Source organism: Scyliorhinus canicula, chromosome 5, assembly GCF_902713615.1.
Source record: "Scyliorhinus canicula chromosome 5, sScyCan1.1, whole genome shotgun sequence".
Taxonomy (NCBI): Eukaryota; Metazoa; Chordata; class Chondrichthyes; order Carcharhiniformes; family Scyliorhinidae; genus Scyliorhinus; species Scyliorhinus canicula.
In genome coordinates, this window is record NC_052150.1 from 118,449,287 (window position 1) to 118,477,051 (window position 27,765).

The 27,765-nt window shown below is 47.0% G+C and overlaps 1 long non-coding RNA gene across 1 annotated transcript; it reads right to left on the reverse strand.

Annotated features, from left to right (window-relative positions):
* Positions 1–493: 493 nt before the first annotated feature.
* Positions 494–23,950, reverse strand: LOC119966205. The gene is made up of 3 exons (XR_005460694.1): positions 23,792–23,950; positions 4,888–4,981; positions 494–1,001 (listed from the first exon to the last, which is right to left on the reverse strand). It is a non-coding gene; the product is annotated as an uncharacterized LOC119966205 (long non-coding RNA).
* Positions 23,951–27,765: the final 3,815 nt, after the last annotated feature.

Here is a 27,765-nt window from a genome sequence, read left to right on the forward strand (position 1 = left end):
CCTGCCTGCTGCCGATCAATGCTCATTTGCGTATGAAATGGCATTGGGCCATCTTTTGGACTTGGACCCAAACGTAGTCAGTGTCAAAATGTAAGTCTTCCTTGTTGACAGTAAAGATTCTATGTAGTTAGTCCAGGTAGTCTCAATGTGGTGGGCATGGGCCAAAATGCAAAACTTTTTCTAATTTAGCATTAAACACCAATCTGGCTCAAACTAAATTAAGTCAAAAATATAAAAGTTGCATGAGTGCAGTGAGAAGCAGCAGGAGCCGTTGTGCTGTTGGTTGTTATTTGATCTGCCTGCTTGCCGATGGGTGTTGAAATAAAAGCATTTAATTTTGAAATACCATTATTGCACAATTAACACAAAACTTAAACAAAGTTAGTGTTCAAATTAAGTGAGTGCGCTACAATGAGTTTTTAAGTCACATAAAATGCAGTATTAAGTTGAATTATTTAAAGTAAATAAAAGTGACAACATGTGAACATCAGAATTTAATTTGCAATGCCATTTATTCATTTAGTGCAATTTTGAGAAATACATAAAGAAGCACCAATCCTACCGTGGTCACCTCAAAACCAAAGTTTTGGATATGTGAACTTGTGATCTTTTTGCACCTATTCAAAAAGTTAAAAGTATAGGTGAAATCTGTATGGTCTTGGGAGTCGATGGTTTTTGTCCACACCTACACTCATATTGTTCTGCAGTGAATGTGAACATTATAGAATGAGAATAAAGGAAACTTTAATACAGATCAAACTACCTTCAAAACAATTTATTATGAAAATAAAAAAGGAAAATTCACAAAATAATTGTGTCCTCCTTTGCAACAGAATGTCAAGTTATTTTTTATTGATACTGCATCTTGCTTCCAGTGTCGGTGCGCCACAACATCATTTTAAACATCTATGCAGAATTCTTCACTTCCATGTATTCATATCATGCAGAATCTTGCCAGCTAGGAAGTTTCCATCTTGTATCCAAATTTTTCTAATTCAGCTCTGGAAAGAGAGTTGAAATACTTTTATCACAAGCAGACTTGGGGCTCGTTTATGTACCATTTCTGCAGTATTAGTATATCTTTGTTACATAGGTGACCAAGTCTGATCACTGAACTCAACTGTGCTTTGATCAGCGCATCGTAAAATCTTAAATAAATTCAATATTTCAAATTCTGGCAATTCAAGAATCACCTCAAGTCTTGTTTTTGCTTATTTAGTTCTGGTCACTGGCTTACATTCATTATTTTGCACTGATCAGTGCCAAATTTAATTTACCATTTGGTTGTCTGCTCTGAATCATTCTTCAATTCTTTAGCCACATACTCCTCCTCTATTGCATTGACAAACTTGGAAGTCACCTATTGTTGATACAAGATCTGATCCATGTGGCATTCCAGTTAATAGCATCTCTAGCCTGAAACTCTCAATTCTGGTTTACCACTGAGCTTTAGTACAATATTCTACCAGAGGAATCTTGCGGTTTATAACTTATAGATGTCTTTCTTGTGGAATGCTCCCAAAATGTGTTCTGAAAATCCAAAAAGAGTTCCATTATTGACTTACTTTTTAAAAAATAGCCATCTAGATCAGTCTTTCAGAGTTTAAGTAGACAAGTTACCGGATTTAACAACCGCTGATACTAATTGATATTTGGTGAACTATAATTTTCCAAACATGGTATCAATTATGGACTAATATACTCCTATCGCTTGCATCTCCAATAGTTGATCTAGTTCAATTAAACCCCTTTTTGTCAGCTTGAAAAAGTGGCACACTGTACTGGATGTGCAATTTTGAAGATACTCTCGCACATTCAACAAAATATGCCAAACCTTGATCTGTGTGCATCATTCAGTCAAACATGTATGTTGTGGATACAAAATATAACAATGTTACATCTCATAATCACAGAATTTTTATGGTGCAGGAGGCAGCCATTTGGCCAATCATGCCTGCACCAGCTTTCCAAACAAGCATCATGACTTGGTGCCATTCCCCTGCCTTTTGCCCGTACCACAGTGCATTGTTTAGACTCAAATAATCATCCAATGCCATCTTGAATGCCTCGATTGAACCTGCCTTTACCACACTACCAGGCAGTGCATTCCAGACCCGAATCACTCATTGCGTGAAATTTTTTTTTCTCACATCACATTTGTTTCTTTTGCAAATCACTTTAAACCTGTAACCTCTCATTCTTGATCCTTTTACATGTGGGAACAGTTTCTTCCCATCTACTCTGTCCAGCCCACTCATGATTTTGAACATCTCTTATCAAATTTCCTCTTGGCCTTCTTTTCTCCAAGAAGAACTGTCCTAAACTTGCCAATCTCCCATAACTGACGTTTTTCATCTCTGGGCCATTCTTGTGAACCTCTTCTGCACTTGTTCACATCCTTCCACATGTGTGGTGCCCAGAATGGTACACAATACTCCAGCTGAGGTCTCCATTCAATGAATTCTTCAGAAAGTGTCTTATTTGGCAGACTGCCAAGTGTCTTACGTTTAAATGTGAATAGCACAGAAACCTGTTGAATCTATGGAAGGAATTAAATTCTTAAAAATTAAAAGCAGAATTTTTTTTACAGCTCAAGGATAACTCACTTACTTTATACTAAGTAATCAGGTTACTCTTCAGTCAGATATAAAACAAAAGTTATAGAACTGCATTATTATTTTTCTGTCAATATAGATCATTGAAAAACACTTCTAAATTTGATTCTCATAGCAATAGTACGCAGTCAGAATGATGGCATCTCACCTAGTTAAAATGTCCAATTTTGCTATACTTTTACATGCTCCATATCTACTCAAGTAGATGTATTTTCCCTTCAAATATTCCATGTCTCCTGCAACATCCATTAAAGAAATCACGTGATTGTGACAAATGGAGCTTTCCGAGATTTTAGATAGTGTTTATCCTCTAACTCGGTCACTATTTAAAGTTAAAATCATGTTTCAACTTAAACTGATACAGCTATTACAGTTTGTCTGTTGACATCCATTGCGGGGGGGGGGGGGGGGGGGGGGGGGGGCAGCTATTCAGTTAAAATATATACACATCTTGTCGAACTTGTTCAAATGTATTTGATAGATTTCCTGAGTTTGACTATTAAAAAAATATAAATATTTATTAACTCATTATTGAGCCCTACAGGAAAATTGCTTGCATCAACTGATGTTTAAACATGAGTCACAATTATTTCATTGAAGCTCATGTAACCAAAACTTCATTGTTAATAAATATTGCCAGATTAATTTACTGGCTAAAGCAAAAGTCAGAATTTTATTTGAAACAGATATTTCATCCAATGCTAGAGGATACAAGATTAAGTTTTGATTCATGATACCCATTTTTTTTTTAAAAAAAAGAGTCAATGGGATATTGAAGGGGTGCCTGGCATGACTGGGCAATCTTGAACAGCACACCTCCGAACACCGGCACGGAATTTAATACAAGGTCATAGCTTTAATAATCTTAATGGTCTAGAATTCAGCATTTGAGATAATTTAGTAAAACAAATATAAAAAAAAGCAAGTTGCTGCGGATGCTGGAATCTGAAACAAAGAGAGAATGCTGGACAATCTGAGCATATCTGACAGCATCTGTGGAGAGAGTACAGACTAATGTTTCGAGTTGAGCTAGCTTTGACAAAGAGTCATCCAGACTCAAAACATTAGCTCCGTTCTCTCTTCACAGATGCTGTCAGACCTGCTGAGAATGTCCAAATTCTCCGTATTTGTAAAACAAATGCTTTCTAACTGCAATAAAATATACAAGATTAAAAACAAGAAGAATAAATGTTGCAAATGTGATATTTTAGAAAAAAGGCAACACAAACTGAACTATATAGTATTCATTAAAGAGGAACATTACTGTACGAATTTTTTAAGTGTAGTGTCTCCTTCCCCTTTTGATTAAAATAGGCATAGAATTCTCCGACTCAATGGGAGATATTTCATCACCTCAGACTCAAAGTGATTAGTCTCCAGGAGCGGAGGATGAAGCTCAGGAAACAGCCACTCAGGATTATTATTAGCAGCAGATTCCAATCCAGAGTTACTTGCTTTCAAATTCAGTTCTGACTGTGCCTCACAAAAAGAATAGGGGAGTTAATTTAGCAATATATTGCTGGGTGATTAACTGCCAATTTTGAATTGGCTGCATGCTTTGCAACCTGCCAATTTTCTTTTTCTTTGGCTGCATTGGAAGAGTAAATCAGCAGCTGATTCACTGTCACCAGCATCCTGCACATAGGACGGCATTTAGAACATTCCATATAATGTCAGGCTAACCAACCAATAGTTCCCTAGGTTACCACTTCTGTCAGTTATCTCTAATTTTCTCAAACATTTCCTTCTTAAGAAATGATGTGCCGTAAGGCTGTCTGGGTTATTGATGACGAGGCAAATAATTCATTTAGAAAACATCAATTTATCCTATGCCATTCCTTGGTTATTTAATATAAGCTCCGCTTGAAACCTCATCTGTCCAGTTGCTTTGAATTTACTTATAAAAGCTTTTCATATTGTGCTTAAATTATTAACAGTCCTGCTGTGGTCATCTGTTTTGGCTCTCTTGACCAGCTTCTCAGCCTCCCTAATCAAATTCCTAAATTCTTCCACACCTTCTATGCTGTGCATGGCTTTTTATTTGAAGAAAGCTCGTTTTGTCTTCATATTCTGGTCACTATTTGTGAGATGCTACCTCACTAGAAAGTCACTATTTCTCCTGCATTATTCTAAGTTAAGTTCCCAATATATGGAGGTCCTTTATTTGTGCCTGACCCAGCAATTTCCTCTGCCCCTATATACCAAACTTGAAGTTATTGCCAAGAAACCAAGGCTTTGTGCTGTAAAATTATATTACTCTATTATTATTCACCTCAACTGGTTAGAGAAATCGTCCTCTACATTGTCATCGTCCCAGTTGTCTTCCCAGACATGGGCGTCTTCATCTTCATCTAACCCAGTCCAGCCTATAAATTAAAAAAAGAACAAAGTTAAATTTGTTTGGATGTTTTAAAAAAAAAATAAATCACTTCCAAATTAAATGGAAGAGGTATGAATTTTGATTTCAGAACCACAATAGAAAAAAAATACAAAAGAAGCTACTTTCGAAGAGCTTTAGCCATTTGTAGATGTTCAAACCAAAATACAAAAGGCATTGTGCAAGATTTGCCATTATTACAAGTTGGTATTGCCATAGAATGAAAAACAAATGTCGGCATAACTTCTGTGCTATGAGGCGAAAGTAATTTACTTCTGCCTACAGTGCATAAACCTATCAAAAATATTGTGACAGAGACCTCTCTTCCTGGGTCTTCATTTCTGATAGTTTGGATTTCAAAGGGTAGAGAAGCATATTTTGCCAGATGGTTAATGAGACAAGGATAATAGAGGGGTTGATGAGCATCCAATCTCACGTAAATCACTCAATTACAAGCACCTGGCCAAACTAAGAACACTCTCTAGTTCCCACATTTCAATCTATGAACCCCTTTACTATCCTTGGCCCTACTCTTAACCTGTCTCCTTAGATCCTCCGACTTCCCACAAGACACACTCCTGAATAATTATCTCTTTGATAATGCCATCCATCACTTCTCAGTTCCTCCATGACATCTTGGCCGTTGTTCCTTTTACTCAAAGTGCTCTGGTGAAATTTTCAATGTTAAAATTGCTATATGCAGTCTACTGCTTTTAATCCAAAGTTGCTGAATGAAAATTCTGATAATTCAACTTTTATGCCACACAAATCAGTCTCAGACTTGATATGCACATTGCTGTTGACCGTAACAGTTAGTACACAGTACTACAATCACAGACCATACCCCAACAGTGGCAAGGGTACTGGACCAAAATCTTATTTTAATTTTGTAAGACTGTGTGGAAAGGATACTTCACTCCAGGAGAGATTGCAAGAAATAGGGATATGGTATTTTAAAACAAACTTTCTGTCGAACACAGTATTAAAATCTTTAACAATCACTCCCAGAAATAGCTTACAATTACCTCTTAAACAGTACTACTCAATACAGTGAATACAATACCCTGAATTGCTATCTTTATTCTTCCCGTATCAGCCTCCCCGGACAGGCGCCGGAATGTGGCGACTAGGGGCTTTTCACAGTAACTTCATTGAAGCCTACTCGTGACAGTAAGCAATTTTCATTTCATTTTTTCACTTAAACAACAAGGAAATAAACCATCTCAGCTCTCAATCCACCCTAAATACCAATGGCACAGAAGAATAATTGTTTTAGTTATTCTTTGAGAAAGAGATCCCTTGACACTGCTTTACAGAACAGACCTGACCCCGTTCCGAACACCTGCAGAAGTTCTGGCTGAATATTTTCAAAAGCTGTTAACTGTCTTGTTTCAGCTCCTCTTTATCCTTAAACAAGTCTGCACTGCTTTAATCTCTTAACTAACTTACAGTGAGAGAAGAACTGTTTCAACGTGCATACATTCAGCCAGATCAGAATTTAACTGAAAATGCTTTCTCAAAATGCCTGATCACTGTGCCATCCATCAAATAGCTCACCCAACAATGACATCAGCTCACCAAGCTTAAAACTAATCAAATCCCCAGAGAATCCCCTTAATTAAAACAAAATTGCATTATCCCAAGCTTTTATGATGGTGAATTGCACCTCAGGTTCCCAAAAGCTTTCAAATCAACATGACTGCAACAGTTAAACACACTAACCCACGCTGTTAACGCTTACTTCACAAATACTTATAATCCAAATATATAAAATCCTGCATTCATTACAATAGATGCAATTCCAGCAGGAGTTTCTGCTTAATGATCAAGAGCAGTAATCTTGATCAACTTTCCCCCTTGCTTGGACAGCACGGTGGTGCAGTGGTTAACCCAGTTTGGAACAGAAAAGTTAGCAGGGTCAAGCTTGGAATTTTTGGTAGTATAGAACTTACTGCATTGCTGAAAAATACATTTTGTCAAAGTTTTTCATCTTGCACTTACCAGGAAATTCCAAGAATACCAATGTCAGGGGAAACAACAACTTAATACAGTATGAGAATGAAGTAGAAGTGTTACCATGGAGAATGCACCAGTTTAATGGTGGCTGACATTTACCTGCCCAGCATTTTTGAAAATTTAAACCAGGCAGCTTGACTCTGGTCAAGGTATTGCCCGTAGGAAATTAACCTGTTGCCCATAGGAAATTAACATGCGAATGGCTATCATTTATCTGATTTAATTGAAACAGGCACAAAGAGTGTACATGTACTTTCTGTTTGCAAAGAACAGGGCCCCGCGTATCAATATGTAGCTTCCAGTATATGCAAATACACCACACTGCAAGCCCGACTGGCAAACTTAATTGGTTGTCAGCATAATATTAAGCTCAGAGGGTTATTTAGAAAATGTTGTTCAATTGCATAATCACATTGAATGATGAACAGTGTTTTAAGCTTTGCAAGCACTGGCTGGTTGGGTACAGTCTGTACCTTGCCGGTTACAAACCTCAAAAGGGACATGTACTTTGATATGATCCGCCTATCACACAAATGAGCAACATGGAATATGAATTTCAGTGCCAATTACGAGACCATCCATCCCAAAGACTGGAAAGAGTACTGCAGCCACCTGGGGTGGCCACTTTCCGATTCCAAAATGGATGCCCGCAAAGAATACAGGGAAAATTGGCCAGGCACAGGAAAACAGCAGGTGCAAGGTTTCCTGTGTATTAAGACTTGCAGAACCCAGACAGAACCAAAACCAGTAGCCATCTACATATTAATGAGCAATCCCCATGAACAATTAGATACATTGAAGCGATCGGGACCAAGACAGACTCCCCGGCGCCAGCGGGAGCCAGGACAAAGGAAGGCCAACGGACACATAGGAACCGCCCAGCGATCAGGGAACAGCTCCAGTATTGGAGAAATCAACCTGCCTAGCAGCTGCACCAACCAATTAAGTCTCCAGTCAACGCAGGCTACGAGATAGGCGCTCATAGCTACTAGTCCATACCAGCTTTAAACCTGCAGACTCCGAACTGGACAACAGCCATTGTTCCTCTGACCTGGTGGGCCATTTGAAAGCTAAGTATAGGCCTTTAGTTGTAGTGATAGTCTAGTAAGTAGAGTTTTATGCATGGGTAGTGATTGACTGTGTGTATAATAAATGTGTTTTGATTTGAAACTTACTAACTGGTGTATTGAGTTATTGATCAGCACTTGGCTTTGAACCTCGTGGTGGTATCAGAAAGATACCTGGCGACTCTAGAGCAAAGGTTATTAAAACAGAGCAATTAAGGGAAAGCACACCAAGCAACAGTACGTGGGCAGCATGGTAGCACAGTGGTTAGCACAGTTGCTTCACAGCTGCAGGGTCCCAGGTACGATTCCCAGCTGGATCACAGTCTGAGCGGAGTCTGCACGCCCTCCCAGTGTCTGTGTGGGTTCAAAGATGTGCAGACAAGGTGGATTGGCCATGCTAAATTACCCTTGGGGTCCAAAAAGGTTAGGTTGGGTTACAGGGATAAGGTGGAGGCGTGGCCTTAAGTAGGATGCTCTTTCCAAGGGCTGGTGCAGACTCGATGGGCCAAATGGCCTTCTGCACTATAAATTCTATGATTTAATACCGATTCAAAATTGTCAATCAGGCTCGCAGTGTGGCACATTTGCATGCACTTTACCAGAGTCAAGCTACCTTGATAAATTTTCAAGGAATGCTCGGTAGTTAATTGTCAGTCACCATTAACTGGTGCATTCTTGTGGAAGTGTCTCTACCAGAGTCCATTTGTCAACCAATCAGAATCTCTTCACATACAATTCAAAGATGTTGATTCCTCTGACATTGACGATTTTGCTATTGTCCGGGTGAGTGCAAGACGAAAAGCTTCGGTAAAATGTCTTTTTCAGCAATACTTGTAATTTTTCTTGTTCCGTAAAGCACAACTGCTCATTGCTTTAACCAACAGCGGAATCAAGAGAGACTTTATTCTTCCTTTATTATTAAGTGCAAACAGCACAGTAATGCAAATCATTAAGTGGAAAAGGGCAAGGGGAAAACTTGCATTTACATAGTGCCTTTCAATGCCTCTGGACATCCAAAGTGCTTTAACCAGTGGAGTACTTTCAAAATGTCATTACTAATGTAACTAAAATCTATTATTAGGGATGTGATAGCAGGGGACTTAAAAAACCACAATCAATGTGGATTTATGAAAGAGAAATCAATTTTAACAAATCTGTCAAGAGTTTGGAGGTCATAACTAGCAGGATGGATAAAAAGGCATTGTATTTCGATTTTCAAAAGCATTCGGTACGATGCCATACAAGGCGATACAAAATTAGGCCTTATGGGGTTCCCGCACCTAACCCCATTTGCTAACCACCAACTCTATCTCACTCCCTGGCAACAGTTAGATTAAGCCAGTCTGTTCTCAACCTTAGTGCTCTGTGATCGAAATGAGCTTCCAGCCTCATTTTCATGCTACTGTATCACTAAGACAGTCTATTTCCACCTTCATAACATTGCTCGACTTTACTCACCTCAGCTAAACTTCTGCCAAAATAGTGTGCACGCTTTCATTAATTCTACATCACAGTATTCCATTACCCTCCTGTCTGATCTCCCTCATTCTACTCGCATAAACTGGAGGCCATTTAAAACACTTATGCCCATGCTTCCCCATTATCCATGTGCTCACTGACCTGCACTGGTTCTTGGTCAAAGAATGTCTTGATTTTGAAATTTGTATCCTTGTTTTCAAATTCTTTCATGGCCTCACTCCTCTCCATCTCTCGTGTCCTCACCCCCACAACCCTCCAGGATATTGGCACTCCTTCAATTCTGGCCTCTTGTCCATCCACAATTTTAAATGTCTCACCATTAGTGACCTTCAGTCGCCCGAGTCTCAAGTTCTGGAACATCCTATCAACACTGCCATGCCCCTCTATCTCACTTTCCTCCTTTGAGATACTCCTTAAAATCTACCTCCCTGACCAAGCTTTTCATCATCTGACTTAACATCTCCTTATGTGACTTGGTGTTATACGTTTTATTCTTTAATTCATAAAGTTCCTGTGAAGCACCTTGGGACATTGGTACTAAATAAATATGAGCAGTTGTTACTGGGGACAATATATTAGCATGATTGAGGATTGGCTAACAAACTCCAAAGTAGGAATAATCAAGTCATTTTTTGTTGGCAGACTCTTATTTGTGCAGGATCACAAGGATCAGTGTTTGGATCTCTACTATTTACAATCTACATTGATGTTTTAGATGAGGGGGCCGAGTGCAATGTATCCAAGTTTCCTGACAATGAACTGCAACCAATGTAAACTTTAAAACTACTGTGAGGGACTAACATCTCACACTGTGGGCTTAATCGAATGGCTGCGCTGTGCCCGAAAAGCAGCTCGCTGCAGCACAGCGTGGCCGATAGAAGCAGGAGATCCTGCTTCCGGGATGTACCGGCTAGCAATGCCTCGCGAGATCTAATTCAATCTTGCAAGACGTTGCAATGCAAATCCAACCCATAGTGCATAGGGGCTTGTGGGGGGGGGGGGGGGGGGGGGGGGGGGGGGGGTGGTGTCACTTCAGGGATTTTAAAAATGGCACCCCAATCTCTTGCTACACGGAGGTGTTCCGGCCGCTATGTGCAGCCTTGGCCACACAGTCCCTGCTGAGGCCCCCTATCTCCCGGGTGCCGTTTTGTAGTGTTGTGTTTCTTGGTGCTGCGAGCGCTAGGAAACACAGCTAATCGCGCTCGCTATAGGACTGTTCCCATTTAGTTAAATCCCGTCCTGCATATATTTAGAGTTCTAAAAATTCTAAAACAGAGCAAAGACCTTTAAAATAGCTGAACCTATGTTGGTCTGTGACTCTTTCTCTCCCCCCCCCCCCCAACAAAAGGAGCTACTTGACAGTTCCTGGAAAATTTGTACCTTGTTATCTTTGAGGAGCCATTAATAACCAGCTGTGGACTATACAGCCCAACTTCAAAGCGATCTATACAAAGGCCATCTGCATTTAATAAGCCAGACTTGCCAGAAGGCGATGGACCGTCTGTTAAGACAAAGGACCCGCAGCTTTCCTTTCAATTCCTAATGCCCAAGACATTTAACAGAATTGGAATTCAGACGTTGGGAGACATATCCTTTGTAAAGACCTGGTGGAGAGGTGGGAAGTCATGTGACATGGGCCTGTCTTGTGAAACATGCGAGTCATGTGACATGGACCTCTGGCTTGTGAAACAAGTAATATTGCCTGGCTAATCTGCATAGATCAATCTGCTATTTACCATCCAACTAGCAGCCTCAGCTCTGCCCAGGTGGAACTCCTGGCCCCCAGCTACACTACGTCTGCTGGAAATTCGGTAACATCACCTGCCAGACCGACTCATCTCTGCATACCTACCTAATCAGGTGAAATCAAGACCACCAGAAAAGTGTTCATCAGTTTTCAGTCCACTGACCCCCTTGGGAGGATTGCAATACTTATTTTCTTTGTGGTCTCTGTCTTCTTTCTCTATCTCTCTCTTTTACTATCTGAATAAGAAGGGAATGTTGCAAACACTCGATTCGCATTGTGTGCACGCAAATAAACCAACTCTTTTGAGTTCATCCTATCTCAAGTTTGTTGTTGGGTTATTAATAAAAAATTGGATTGACCAAAACAGAGGGGCTGGGAAATATGCCACTGCTTATAAAGTGGGATACAAATCAAAACACCTTTCAGTTCGTGCTGCTTCAATTATCCCCCCTCCAGTCCAGAACATTACATTTAAAGGCAACTCAATGAACTGCTTGAATTTTTAACCTTGGAAATTTTACAAGCTGAAGTTGGTGAGCAACCAAAGCATCTGTATACCTGACATCTCGCAAGGTCCATTGCCACAGATTTCAAGTTGATATTTGTTTTAAACCTTTAAACGAAAAAAACAGCAAGTGTGGTTTTAAACAAAAGATTGAAAAATTCAGTGCAGTTTTGAGCACCGATTATCTAAAATTGACTTTGCCTCCATCACCATCTTGGGCGACAAATTCCAGACCCCCAGAACCCTCTTTGTAAATCTTCCTCATGTCTCCTCTACACTTTCTGCCACTTATCTTGAATCTATGTCCCCTGGTTATAGAGGGAGGAGGGGGGGGGGGGGGGGGGGGGGGGGGGGGGGGGGCGTGAAGAGAGATATAGAAATATCTCCACCAAGGGAAACAATTTTATCCTGAGCACCCTATCTCAAAATTTTGTATACCTTATTTAAGTCACCCCTCAGCCTTCTTTGTTCCAAGGAAACTAACCGCAACCTATCAAATCACTCCTCGTAGCCACACTTTTCTAAACCTGGCAAGGTTCTTGTAAACCTCCTCTGCATTTTCTCCAGGGCAATAATATCCTTCCTGTAATGTGGTGGCCAGAACGGCACACTATATTCCAGTTGTGACCTCACCAGTGTTTTATACAAATCTATTATATCCTTACTTTTATATCCTATACTTCTGCCAATGAAGGAGAGCATTCCATATGCTTTCATCACAACCTTGTCTACTTGAACTGCTGCCTTTAGGGACCTGTGTACTCATACGCTCTCACTTCATTTACCCGTCTTAGTATATTCCCATTTATTGTGTACTCCCTATAACTGTTTGACCTCCCTAAATGCACAAACTCACACTTCTCAGTGTTAAATTCCCTCCGCCACTTTTTCGCCCACTCCAATAATCCATCCATATAGTTTTGAAAATTATAGCTACTCTCGACATGTCCACCATTCGGCCAATCTTTGTGTCATCTGCAAGGGGGGGGCGAAGAGAGGGGAGGGGGCCGGGGTGAAGAGAGATGGGGGGGGGGGGGGGGAGTAAGGGGAGGGGGCCGGGGGGAGGAGAAAGAGAGTGGGGGGGGGGCTGGGAAGAGTGGGGGGGGGGGGGCGCGGGCAAAATTTCGCTGGCATGGTCTCTTGGATGAGACAGTTGTCCTGTGATTCATAAGAGGCTGGGTAAATTGGGTCCATATTCCCTGGAGTGGAGAAGTGTGAGAGGTGATCTCATTGAAACATTCAATATTATGAAGGGGCTTGACAGGGTAGGAAGGGGCTTGTCAGGGTAGATACAAAGCTGACTGGGGCACGGAGGACAAGTTTCAGGATAAGGGGGCTATCATTTAGAACGAAGATGAAGAGTAATTTCTTCACTGAAAGGTTTGTGAATTTTTGGAATTCTCGACACTAGTGGGCTGTGGATGTGTCATCATTGAATATATTTAAGATTGAGATAGTCTATTTTTGGTGTCTCAGGGATTCATGGGATATTGGGATCAGGCAACAAAGTGGAGTTGAAGACAAAGATCATCATGATAGTATTAAATGTCGGAGCAGGCTCAATAGGCTATTTGGTCTTCCCCAGTTCCTGTATCCTATAAACCTCCTCCTCCACTACCTTTAGTTGTTGAATTGTCTGGTAACTTAAGTGTGTAGATGAACGTAGAGCAGTTGATGGCATATACATGAATTTTAGTAAGGCGTTTGATAAGGTTCCCCATGGTCGGCTCATGAAGAAAGTAAGGAGGTGTGGCATAGAGGGAAATTTGGCCAATTGGATAAGTAATTGGCTATCACGTAGAAGAAAGGATGGAAAATTTTCAGACTGGAGACCAGTTACCAGCGATGTACCACAGGGATCATGCTGGGTCCTCTGCTATGTGTGCTTTTTATCAATGACTCGGAGGAGGGGGCTGAAGGGTGGGTCAGTAAATTTGCTGATGACACCAAGATTGGTGGAGTAGTGGATGAGGTGGAGGGCTGTTGTAGGCTGCAAAGAGACATTGATAGGGTGCAGAGCTGGGCCGTAAAATGGCAGATGGAGTTTAACCCTGATAAGTGAGAGGTGATTCATGTTGGTAGAAAAAATTTGAATGCGGATTACAGGGTCAACGGCAGGGTTCTGAGGAATGTGGAGGAACAGAGAGATCTTGGGGTTCATGTCCACAGATCTCTGAAGGTTGCCACTGAAGTGCATAGAGCCGTGAAGAAGGCTTATAGTGTGTTAACATTTATTAACAGGGGGCTTGAGTTTAAGAGCCGCGGGGTTATGCTGCAACTATACATGACCCTGGTGAGACCATATTTGGAATATTATGTGCAGTTCTGGTCACCTCATTATAGGAAGGATGTGGAAGCATTGGAAAGGGTGCAAAGGAGATTTACCAGGATGCTGCCTGGTTTGCAGGATAGGTCTTATGAGAAAAGGTTGAGGGAGCTAGGGCTTGTCTCTTTGGAGTGGAGGAGGATGAGAGGCAACTTAATAGAGGTTTATAAAATGATGAGGGGGATAGATAGAGTGGACGTTCAGAGACTATTTCCTCGGGTGGATGTAGCTGTTACAAGGGGGCATAACTATAAGATTCAGGGTGGGAGATATAGGAGGGATGTCCGAGGTAGGTTCTTTACTCAGAGTGGTTAGGGTGTGGAATGAACTGCCTGCTGTGATCGTGGAGTCGGACACTTGAGGAACTTTCAAGCGGTTATTGGATAGGCACATGGAGCACACCCGAATGACAGGGAGCGGGATAGCTTGATCTTGGTTTCGGACAATGCTCGGCTCAACATCGAGGGCCGAAGGGCCTGTTCTGTGCTGTACTGTTCTATGTCTGTCTATCGCCATTCATGACTGAATGGTGGCAGGACTACAGATCTTAAGTCGTATCTGTTGGTTGCAGGATTGCTGAGCTCTGTTGCATGCTACTTCCACTGTTTAGTATGCACATTGTCCTGTGTTACATCTTCACCAAGTTTTTTTAAAAATTTAGAGTACCCAATTATTTTCCCCCCCCCAATTAAGGGGTAATTTAGCGTGGCCAATCCATCTAACCTGCACATCTTTGGGTTGTGGGGTGAAACCCACGCAGACACGGAGAACGTGACCCAGTGCCAGGATTCGATACCGGGTCCTCAGCGCCACAGTCCCAGTGCTAACCACTGCACCATCGTGCTGCCCCCCCATAGCTTCACCAAGTTAGCACTCACTTTTAGGTATGCCTGGTGCAGCCCCTGCCATTCTCTCCTACACTCTTCATTGAACCAGGCTTGATAGTAATGGAGGAGTGAGGGATATGCCTGGCCATGAGGTTACAGATCATGGGGAGATTGTAATTCTGTTGCTGTGGAATGGCTCACAGCAACTCATGAATTTCAGTTTGGAGCTGCAAAACTATTCTGAATCCATCCCATTATGGTGGTGCCGTCACACAACATGGTCAAGGATGTTCTCAGTATGAAGTAAAGACTTCTCCTCCACAAGGACGGTGTGGTGGGCATTCCTCCTAATGAATAGATGCATTTGTAACAGGTAAATTGGTGAAGATTAGGTCAAGTAGTTTTTTCCCCGCTTGTTGGTTCCATCACCGCCTACCACAGTTCTAATTTGGCAGTAGCAAGTCTTGGTCAGCTTGGTAAGTAGCGACATTACTGAGCCACCCTTGATGTACATTAAAATTCCCCAGTCAGAATAGATAATGCACTTGCTGCACGCAGTGCTCTTCAACTTTCCATCTTTGCAAATGCCTCATATATAATAGGGAGACCAGAGCTGCACATGGTACTCCAAGTGTGCACTAACAAAGTTGAACATTTGTATCCTAAAAATGAAGTTGAGTACTTGATTTGTTTTCCCCCCCAAAATGGCCTTAATTAACCTCCTTCACTACTTTTAGTGATTTATGTTTCTAGATTGATCTCTTTCCCCTTCCATCCCATTTAGTCATTATCAAAGCAATTGTGGTCTCTTCTTCTCACTAAAATGCAACACCTCACGATTTATCTATGGTGAAATTAATTTGCCAATTACACACATTATGTAAGTTCATAATGTCAAATTGCATTTTGTCACAATCTTCCTCGATACCAACTATAACCTGTTCGGGTCTGCAAATTTTGAAACTGTATTTCAAATTTCCCAGTTCGAATCATTAAAATAATGTAAATTGTGGACAGCACAAATTCTTGAGGAACACCACTTTTCAGCAAGTAGCTAGCCTTCCCCGTACTCTCTTTGTTTTGTAGCCAGTTTGCTATCCATTCTGCTACCTGTCCGGACTTTACATACTCTGATCTTGGTTAAGTTTCTACTATGCAGTGCTTATTGAATCCTTTTTGAAAATCCAAATGTATTACACCCATGTTGCCCTTCTCTTACTTCAATGCAGCAAAAATTGACAAGGTTAATCAACCGTGGCCTTCTCTCGGAAAACCAATTTACTACATTTCTGGTTTCTAGATGCTTTTTAATTATATCTTTGAGTCAAGATTTCAGAAACTTCCCTACCACCAAGATAAAAATAACTGGTCCATATTTCCCTGATGTGTTTTTTTGTTTAAATATAGGATAATATTTTTAGATTTTAATGGCAGCAAGGTGATATATATATATATATATAATCATATTGAATGGTGCAACAGGCTCGAAGGGCTGAAGGGCCTACTCCTGCTCCTAGTTTCTATGATTAATGAATCATGAAAACATCAGCTGAACTTCCATTTTTCAATACAGGCAATGCTACATATAGAAACGATGTTTTGATAAACATTTGAAAGCTACCATTTCAACAGTTACAAATCTCAATGCCTCTTACTTTAAAGTAGCAATATGCAAAAAGTTAAGTTACTTTTAGAACTCAATACCAGAGCTTGTCAGCTCTGCAAGGTTATCCGGCAAACGGCTTTGCAAAATAGACAGGAAGATCCCAGATTCAGTCTTCAATCCATGATGAGTCAGCAACAACTTAATCTGGGCGACAGTGGGGTATTATAATTGGCCGTGGCTCCCAAGAATCACCGATGTCTACAATATTGCCAACGTTATCCCCATTGATGCTGAACCATTGTTCAGCCTTCGGACTGAGGTTTTCCAATGCCTTCTTCCCTGTCTAAACTGTGCACAAACTGCAACTCAACAAATCAACACTCTTCACATCCTGTCCTCCACTGTAATTCTGATGAAGCGCCCATACTTAAAATTTCAACTTGCCTGTTGCCCATACATCTGTCTGATTTACAAGTCTTTCCCACAGGGCAGCACGGTAGCACAGTGGTTAGCACAGTTGCTTCACAGCTCTAGGGTCCCAGGTTTGATTCCTGGCTTGGGTCACTGTGCAGAGTCTGCACGTTCTCCCCACATATGCGTGGGTTTCCTCCCACAGTCCAAATATGTGCAGGTTAGGTGGATTGGCGATGTTAAATTGCCAGTGCCCAAAAAAGGTTAGGTGTGTTGGCAGCATGGTGGCGCAGTGGATAGCACTGCTGTCTCACAGCGCTGAGGTCCCAGGTTCGATCTCAGCTCTGGGTCACTGTTTGTGTGGTGTTAGCACATACTACCTGTTTTTGCATGGATTTTGCCCTCAAAACCCAAAATATGCAAGCTAGGTGAATTGACCATGCTAAGTTGCCCCTTAATTGGAAGAAATGAATTGGGCACTCAAAATTTTTTAAAAAAAGAAAAAGGGGGCGGCGGCGGCGTGGGGATGGAGGGGGCGGCGGCGGCGTGGGGATGGAGGGGGCGGCGGCGGCGTGGGGATGGAGGGGGCGGCGGCGGCGGGGGGATGGAGGGGGCGGCGGGCGGCGGGGGGATGGAGGGGGCGGCGGCGGCGTGGGGATGGAGGGGGCGGCGGCGGCGTGGGGATGGAGGGGGCGGCGGCGGCGTGGGGATGGAGGGGGCGGCGGCGGCGTGGGGATGGAGGGGGCGGCGGCGGCGTGGGGATGGAGGGGGCGGCGGCGGCGTGGGGATGGAGGGGGCGGCGGCGGCGGGGGGATGGAGGGGGCGGCGGCGGCGTGGGGATGGAGGGGGCGGCGGCGGCGTGGGGATGGAGGGGGCGGGCGGCGGCGTGGGATGGAGGGGGCGCGGCGGCGTGGGGATGGAGGGGGCGCGGCGGCGTGGGGATGGAGGGGGGGGGCGGCGGCGGGGGGATGGAGGGGGCGGCGGCGGCGTGGGGATGGAGGGGGGCGGCGGCGGCGTGGGGATGGAGGGGGCGGCGGCGGCGTGGGGATGGAGGGGGCGGCGGCGGCGTGGGGATGGAGGGGGGCGGCGGCGGCGTGGGGATGGAGGGGGCGGCGGCGGCGTGGGGATGGAGGGGGCGGCGGGCGGCGTGGGGATGGAGAGGGCGGAGGCGTGGGGATGGAGGGGGCGGCGGCGTGGGGATGGAGAGGGCGGAGGCGTGGGGATGGAGGGGGCGGCGGCGTGGGGATGGAGAGGGCGGAGGCGTGGGGATGGAGAGGGCGGAGGCGTGGGGATGGAGAGGGCGGAGGCGTGGGGATGGAGAGGGTGGAGGCGTGGGGATGGAGATGGTGGAGGCGTGGGGATGGAGAGGGTGGAGGCGTGGGGATGGAGAGGGTGGAGGCGTGGGGATGGAGAGGGTGGAGGCGAGGGGATGGAGAGGATGGAGGCGCGGGGATGGAGAGGGTGGAGGCGCGGGGATGGAGAGGGTGGAGGCGCGGGGATGGAGAGGGTGGAGGCGCGGGGATGGAGAGGGCGGAGGCGTGGGGATGGAGAGGGCGGAGGCGTGGGGATGGAGAGGGCGGAGGCGTGGGGATGGAGAGGGCGGAGGCGTGGGGATGGAGAGGGTGGAGGCGTGGGGATGGAGATGGTGGAGGCGTGGGGATGGAGAGGGTGGAGGCGTGGGGATGGAGAGGGTGGAGGCGTGGGGATGGAGAGGGTGGAGGCGTGGGGATGGAGAGGGTGGAGGCGAGGGGATGGAGAGGGTGGAGGCGCGGGGATGGAGAGGGTGGAGGCGCGGGGATGGAGAGGGTGGAGGCGCGGGGATGGAGAGGGTGGAGGCGCGGGGATGGAGAGGGTGGAGGCGCGGGGATGGAGAGGGTGGAGGCGCGGGGATGGAGAGGGTGGAGGCGCGGGGATGGAGAGGGTGGAGGCGCGGGGATGGAGAGGGCGGAGGCGCGGGGATGGAGAGGGCGGAGGCGTGGGGATGGAGAGGGCGGAGGCGTGGGGATGGAGAGGGCGGAGGCGTGGGGATGGAGAGGGTGGAGGCGTGGGGATGGAGAGGGTGGAGGCGTGGGGATGGAGAGGGTGGAGGCGTGGGGATGGAGAGGGTGGAGGCGTGGGGATGGAGAGGGTGGAGGCGTGGGGATGGAGAGGGTGCTCTTTCCAAGGGCTGGTGCAGACTTGATGGGCCTTATGCCCTCCTTCTGTAAATTCTATAATTTTTGTGTATTGTTTCAGACTTACAAGCAGCATCTTATTTTAATTTTCCTTCTCAAATAAGGCTCACTCGTGCATATTAGCTCCCAACTTCAAAATCTCATCTTCTAATCACCCAGCATATGGTTCATTCCCACCTGAACTTCAATTTAACTGTCCATTCTACCTCTTGGCTCATGTTCCCTAGTTTGCCAACACCAACCATCCTATGGGCAGCCTGGTGGCACAGTGGCTAGCACTGCTGCCACACAGCACCAGGGACCCAGGTGACAATAATAAAGATTATCAAAGATGTGCAGGTTAGGCGAATTAGCCATGCTAAAATTACCCAAAGGTTAGGTGGGGTCCCATGGGATAGCAGCGGGGCTCTATCGGAGCAAGGGCCGAATGGCCTCTTTCTGCACTGTTGGATGATGTGGAGATGCCGGCATTGGACTGGAGTGGGAACAGTAAGAAGTCTTACAGCACCAGGTGAGTCACCTGATGAAGGAGCTATGCTCCAAAAGCTAGCGATTCCAAACAAACCCGTCAGACTTCAACCTGGCGTTACAAGACTTCTTACTATGCACTGTAGGGATTCTATGATTCCCTTCATGTGACGGGGTGGATCTTCACGAGTCTGAGAACATTTATCGTTAAATCTCCATCTCTTGTTGCACATCACGCATTTTCAAAAAGGGCTTCTTCAAAACTCATCTTTTCAACGACCCCTTTGATCCAGATTCTAGGCTCTATTACTGCTTAGTCAGTCTCCGAAATAGCTTGAATAGAAGTTTTTACATCGACACAAGTTGCAAATGAGAATTAATGCAAATACTGCTCATCACAAAATGTTTCTTAGGCAGAAACTTACCTTCTGCTCACCCTGCCTCTTTACTGGCAAAGTCTATTGCACAAAAAGGCTAATGCTCCCAGTACCTATGACATAGAGCTGGGCACCAAGACTAAGACTACACAAAGTAGCTCACGTGGAGAAGATGCTCCCAACCATTCCCACATCCCTGGCCATACCCCGTGCCCAACATCCTCCTCTATCCATCCACTCCATCCTTGACACCACAAGTCTCAGTCTCCCACCCACCCCCCACCGGTCAAACCAGATCCCAAAATCTCCCTCCCCGGTCTCCACTCCCAACTGGGCCCTCCTCCCCCAGTTCCCAATCTCCCCATAATTCACCTATCACAAAGCCAAAGCCCACTGAACACCACAACCCCAATCCACCCAGTATTCCCCACTTCTCCAGAACCCAGACAGGCCAAAGTAATCTGGTCCCCAACCCACCCATCATCCTCCCCTCAAGGTCTCCCACAGGGGTCTCTTCCCCCCGCCCACCATATCCGTTCAGTCCGCTCCCAGTGTCTCACCCGACTCCCTCCCCCTCCTCATATCTCTGCTATCCCGGTCCCCAAACACACCACACAATATCTCATTCCCCCCCCCCCCCCCCACACCATATCTCTCTCCCTCCCTCGTCCAGATCTATCCATCCACACGCATCCTCTCCCTCCCCACCCAAGCATCTCTCCACCCCACCAGTCCTCTCCGCCCATTATCTGCCTCAGCCTCTTCCCTCACCCAGATCTCTCCCGCCACCAAATCATCATAGAATTTACAGTGCAGAAGGAGGCCATTTGGCCATCGAGTCTGCACCGGCCCTTGGAAAGAACACCCTAATTATACCCATGCCTCCACCCTATCCTCATAACCCAGTAACCCCAGTGAAGTGTTTGGACACTAAGGGGCAGTTTATCATGGCCAATCCACCTAACCAGGACATCTTTGGACTGTGGGAGGAAACCGGAGCACCTGGAGGAAATCCACGAGTCTCCCCCCCCCATCCTCTCCTTCCCCCCCCCCATCCTCTCCTTCCCCCCCCCCCATCCTCTCCTTCCCCCCCCCCATCCTCTCCTTCCCCCCCATCCTCTCCTCCCCCCCCCCCACATCCTCTCCTCCCCCCCCCCCACATCCTCTCCTTCCCCCCCCCCCATCCTCTCCTTCCCCCCCCCCACATCCTCTCCTTCCCCCCCCCACATCCTCTCCTTCCCCCCCCCACATCCTCTCCTTCCCCCCCCCACATCCTCTCCTTCCCCCCCCCCACATCCTCTCCTTCCCCCCCCCCACATCCTCTCCTTCCCCCCCCATCCTCTCCTTCCCCCCCCCATCCTCTCCTTCCCCCCCCCATCCTCTCCTTCCCCCCCCCCATCTCTCCTTCCCCCCCCCAACCATCTCTCCTTCCCCCCCAACCATCTCTCCTTCCCCCCCCCACATCCTCTCCTCCCCCCCCACATCCTCTCCTTCCCCCCCACATCCTCTCCTTCCCCCCCCATCCTCTCCTTCTCCCCTCCCCACATCCTCTCCTTCCCCCCCCATCCTCTCCTTCCCCCCCCACATCCTCTCCTTCCCCCCCCCACATCCTCTCCTTCCCCCCCCACATCCTCTCCTTCCCCCCCCCACATCCTCTCCTTCCCCCCCCACATCCTCTCCTTCCCCCCCCCCACATCCTCTCCTTCCCCCCCCCCCACATCCTCTCCTTCCCCCCCCCCCACATCCTCTCCTTCCCCCCCCATCCTCTCCTTCCCCCCCCCACATCCTCTCCTTCCCCCCCCACATCCTCTCCTTCCCCCCCAACATCCTCTCCTTCCCCCCCCACATCCTCTCCTTCTCCCCCCCACATCCCTCCTTCCCCTCACCCCCATCCTCTCTTCCCCCCCCCCCACATCCTCTCTTCCCCCCCCCCCCACATCCTCTCCTTCCCCCCACCCCATCCTCTCTTTCCCCCCCCCCCACATCCCTCCTTCCCCCCCCCTCCCAATCCTCTCCTTCCTCCACCACCCTTTTAGGTCCCCCCCACCCCCTTCTAGGTTCCCCCCCCCCACCCCCCTTCTAGGTTCCCACCCCCCACCTCCCTTCTAAGTTTCCCCCCCCACCTCCCTTCTAAGTTTCCCCCCCCACCTCCCTTCTAAGTTTCCCCCCCCCCACCTCCCTTCTAAGTTTCCCCCCCCCCCCACCTCCTTCTAAGTTTCCCCCCCCCCACCTCCCTTCTAAGTTTCCCCCCACCCCCCTTCTAGGTTCCCACCACACTTCTAGGTTTCCCCCCCCCCACCCTCCTTCTAGGTTTCCCCCCCCCACCCCCCTTCTAGGTTCCCCCCCTCACCCACCCCCTTCTTAGGTTTCCCCTCCCCCTCACCCACCCCCCCTTCTAGGTTTCCCCTCCCCCTCACCCACCCCCCTTCTAGGTTTCCCCTCCCCACCCTCCTTCTAGGTTCCCCCCCTCACCCACCCCCTTCTTAGGTTTCCCCCCCCCTCACCCACCCCCCTTCTAGGTTTCCCCTCCCCCTCACCCACCCCCCTTCTAGGTTTCCCCTCCCCACCCTCCTTCTAGGTTCCCCACCTCACCCACCCCCCTTCTTAGGTTCCCCCCCTCACCCACCCCCCCTTCTTAGGTTCCCCCCCTCACCAACCCCCTTCTTAGGTTCCCCCCCTCACCCACCCCCCTTCTTAGGTGTCCCCCCCCACCCACCCCCCTTCTTAGGTCCCCCCCTCAACCACCCCCCTTCTTAGGGGTTCCCCCCCCCCCCTCACCCACCCCCCTTCTTAGGTTTTCTTCCCCCCCCTCACCCACCCCCCTTCTTAGGTTTCTCCCCCCCCCCTTCTTAGGTTTCTCCCCCCCCTCACCCACCTCCCTTCTAGGTTTCTCCCCCCCCCTCCCCCCCCCCCCTTCTTAGGTTTCTCCCCCCCCCTCCCCCACCCCCCTTCTTAGGTTTCTCCCCCCCCTCACCCACCTCCCTTCTTAGGTTTCTCCCCCCCCCCCCTCACCCACCCCCCTTCTTAGGTTTCTCCCCCCCCTCACTTCTTAGGTCCCCCCCTCCTCCCCCACCTCCCTTCTTAGGTTTCTCCCCCCCCCTCACCCACCCCCCTTCTTAGGTTTCTCCCCCCCCTCACCCACCTCCCTTCTTAGGTTTCTCCCCCCCCCCCCTCACCCACCCCCCCTTCTTAGTTTTCTCCCCCCCCTCACTTCTTAGGTCCCCCCCCCCTCACCCACCTCCCTTCTTAGGTTTCTCCCCCCCCCTCACCCCCCCCCCTTCTTAGGTTTCTCCCCCCCCCCCTTCTTAGGTTTCTCCCCCCCTCACCCACCTCCCCTCTTAGGTTTCTCCCCCCCCCCCTCACCCACCCCCTTCTTAGGTTTCTCCCCCCCCCCCTCACCCACCCCCTTCTTAGGTTTCTCCCCCCCCTCACCCACCTCCCTTCTTAGTTTCTCTCCCCCCCCCCCTCACCCACCCCCCTTCTTAGGTTTCTCCCCCCCCTCACTTCTTAGGTCCCCCCCTCCTCACCCACCTCCCTTCTTAGGTCACCCACCTCCCTTCTTAGGTCCCCCACCTCCCTTCTTAGGTCCCCCACCTCCCTTCTTAGGTCCCCCCCCTAGGTTTTCTCACCCCCCCTTCTAGGTTCCCCACCCACCCTGTATCCCTCGGCTCTGGCTCCAGCCCTGACTCGGGGCTGCCATTTGGACTAGGCCGCAGCCCGGGGTAAGGAGCTGCTTCGAGAGAGCGAGACGGTTGAAGTCCGTCCAACGCGGTAACAGAGATCGAACAGTCCTCACCTTCTGCCGGAAACTCCTCGAACTCATCGTCCTCTTCCAACAAGCCCAGGTCTACAGGCGCCTTCTTCTCCGACATGATTCAGCAATGGCCGCGCCGCCGACTGGAGGCGGAGCCGAGCCCCAGCTGCTCCTCCCTTCCACACACGTGGAAACTCTCAGTCAGGCTATTTAACATTATCACACCCGTTGACAGTCCGTGCTTAAGTAAATGTAATCCACCTTTATCTGTGTGGGGTTTGATGAGTTTTCCAATGTGTTTGGGGATTGCAGCAATCGATGTTTATTTCTCAATTTTTTTAGCCTCAGGTTTAATTCTCTGATCCAGCTATTCTGATGGCAGAGGGACTCGAACATGCAACCTTCTGATTCCATCACAATTTACAATGAAGCTGCGATGCCCATCCAAATGGAATTTAAAGAAAAGTGTGGAGATTGTCTCTTTAAGGGCAACACAGCAGAGTAAAGGTCACATGGCTTGGGTGACCAATTGGGACTCAGAGTGGAAAATCCCCCAAAGGGTGGAGTCGTTCCTGAGACAGGAAACATGGAGGGAGCTAGCTGCAGCCTTATGGCTGCTGTACAATTCTTCTCATAAATAAATCCTTTTGTGTTTCAATTTGGAGTCTGTGAAAGTGCATCATTACATTTGGCGACGAGGATAAAATTATCATGACAGTGCCCCTGGCCCGAGACCTGTGTGGTGAATGCGTAACCACTATAAATTCACACTGTACATTACTGTGTCCCTGTGGGCTCCATCTGTGAGCTGTTGCGCGGCTCTGCCCACAGGGGGAGATGAGGAGCATGTACAGGGCTCCACCCTTGGCTCCGCCCCCAGCAGGAAGTATAAGTGCTGCGGTCCTGCGAGTCTGCCCTCAGTTCAGCATAGTCGCAGGCAGGCTCAGTTGTAAGCTGATTAAAGCCACAGTTTACTGCAACCTGTGTCTCTGAATGAATTGATGGTTGCATCAAACTGTGAGTATCCTGCTTTAATCAAAGTCTGAAAAAGAAGTACTCAGCAGAATGCCTCTTTTTGGACGAGTAGACCCACTTGAGATATTGCAAGACCTTGAGTAATATAGAATCAGAAAAGATGGACAATTACAAGTTGTTTGGGTAACAGAAAACACAGCAAGGCCGCGCGTCAGAATCCACAAGAGTGAAATGCAGAAACGTATACACTTAAATTGTAGACTAGGAGGCCAGGCGGTCCAGGAGGCTCAGTCCATTGGAGAGGCTGAGGGACAGACGTAGAGCACCTGAATTGACCCATACAGTCAAAAGTTTAAGAAGAAAAGTATAAAGGGAAAACAATAGAAAATAACCCTGCAAAGCAAGAGCTGTGGCTTTAAGTTAAAAGAAAAAAATTACGTTAAAAAAAAGTTATTGCAAAGTTCTCTTTTATTAAAGAAAAAAGAGGACACAGGAAGCAGTGCTTTAAGTTTAAAAAAAGCCCTAAGTAAGCTGCATCCAGGTGTCCTGAAGCTTGGAAAAAGTCAAGGAGTGGAAACTGACAAACTCCCAATGTCTGAACAAAGCATGTGGGGGTCCTGTGGCAGCAATCACTGCACTGATGGGCATCTGGCAAAAGAAGAAAAGTTTCAACCTGCTTTTAAAAAAATAAAGGCAAGTTAAACACAATGGCCTCTTGGACCTCGAGAATGCTAGTTCTCCAAGTGAAATCGACAAAAAAAAAGCACCTTCAAAAAGAAAGACGGACTATCCAAATGGCCAGAAGAAGAAAAAACTCCAGAGATCTCTGAAAGAGCTTTCCATCAGTAAAGGCGGAAGTTTTAAAAATTCCAAAAAGTGCAGCCAGATTCGGGCCAAATCTTCAAAAGCACAGGGAAAAACACAGAGTAAATCGACAGTGCTGACAGTTGAGTAAACAAAGATGACAGTCTTAAAGTGGTAATACAAGAAACACAAAAAACCCTCAAGACTCAATTTACAATTGTCCAACTCATGTATATAATGCTTAGTTAGAATTTGGGACTGGGTAACTTGGTTATTGAAGAGAGTTAAAGGGGGAGGGATGTTGTGATTGTCCTTTTAAGGGCAACAGAGCAGAGTAAGAGTCACGTGGCTTGGATGACCAATTGGGACTTAGTGGGTAATCACCTCAGGGGGTGGAGTTCACTCTTGGGGAGCAGGCATGTAGGGAGCTAGATATCGCCTTGTGGATACTGGCTGCTGTACAATTCTTCTGATCAATAAATCCTTTGTGTTTCTAATGAAGTCTGTGAAAGTTCATCGTTACAAAAAGTTTGTCAATCTTTGTGCTTGACCAAATTTGAACACTGAGCAGAATTTTCCCAGCCCATCGGAGATGGATTTATGGGGCAGAAGGGTGGGACAGTCACGGAAATTGATGGTGGGTTGGGATGCTGGCCTCTTCTGGATTTTTTCTGCGTGGAGGAGAGAAGCGAAGCCCCTTGGATCTGTTAGGCAAGTAATTAAGTTGAGATTTTTAAGAGGGCAATTGGTCCTGAATCCTGGATTTTCCACCCATGGAACTATTTCCTGACCTGGTAGCATTTCACCAAGGTCACCTAGATATAAAGGTAAGTTAAAGTCGCCATTGTCCCAGATGACCATAGGCTGCTTTCCTCTTTGAGGGGGAGAGCTGACGGGTGGTGATTTAACCTGAGGATCACCACACCTCAGGCGAGGGGCAAGATTGAGAAGGCAGGGGCTTCATGAATAACCTCAGCTGGTACGGGAATTGAACCCATGCTGCTGGCCTCGCTCTGTATCACAAATCCAGCTGACTAGCCAACTGAGATAAACCACCTCTCACAAAGTGCACAGGGTGAAGAGTTTCTTTAGTAAAACTGACAAGCTCATCATTGACACTGAACCATGGTCACTGTGAGACTGTTATTCACAGCACTTCTCTTAAAGAGTCTGCTTGACAGGTGATTGTCAGGAAGGTATTTCAGCTGTCTTGCCCTTCACTGACCTGTTGTAACATTATTCCGTTGCCAGCCTTCGCCATGGCATGTTATTCATCTCCACCTTCCAAATTGGCCGATGGTCAAGAACAGAGACACAGCATGGCCAACTGTTCCAGCAGCATCTGGAGCAACAACTGTTCTATAGTGTAGATGGGCTTTAGAGGGGTTTCACAGGTCAGCGCAACATCGAGGGCCGAAGGGCCTGTACTGCGCTGTAATGTTCTATGTTCTAACTGTAGCATCAGATGCCTCTCCTCAGCTGTATAGCCTTTCACATAGCAGATGGGATGGATGCAGAGATCCAAGTGGAGGTGAGAAATCGAACACAGGCAGAGGAAGATCAATTCTCAACATGTCTGAGCACCAATGCCCAGGTTCTCGTGGCAGGTTGCCACTGATACTTGCAGCCTCTTGAAGCAAGGCCTCCTGCCCAGTGGAGCAAGTAGACACATGTTGGCAATGATTGATAAGGTGCCTGTGACTGGAAGACCACTATCCTCCTCCCACTCCACCAGGACGATGGTGATGCTGCGGTAATGCTACTGGATTAGTAATCCAGAGACCACAACTAATTTTCTGATGACACAATTTCAAATCACAGCAGCTGGTGGAATTTAAATTCAGTTAATCAATAAATCTGAAATTGAAAGCTAGTCTCAGCACTAGTGATCTTGAAACTACTGTTGGAAGAACCCTCTTGTACATGAATGCCTTTCAGAGGAAGAAATCTGCCGTCATTACACAATTTGGCCTGCATGTCGCTCCAGACCCACAACACTGTGGTTAACTCTTAACTGCCCTCTGAAATGCTCTAAATTAAAGTTACCAGTGTTCCAGTTGACCATGGGCTGCTTTTCCCCTTTGAGGGGGAGAGCTGACGGGTGGTTATGTAACCTGAGGATCATCACACCTCAGGCGAAGGGCAAGGTTGAGAAGGCGGGCCTTCATGAATAACCTTAGCCGACACAGGAATTGAACCCTAGCATGGCATTAAATTTTCACCTCTGTGTCTCTGTG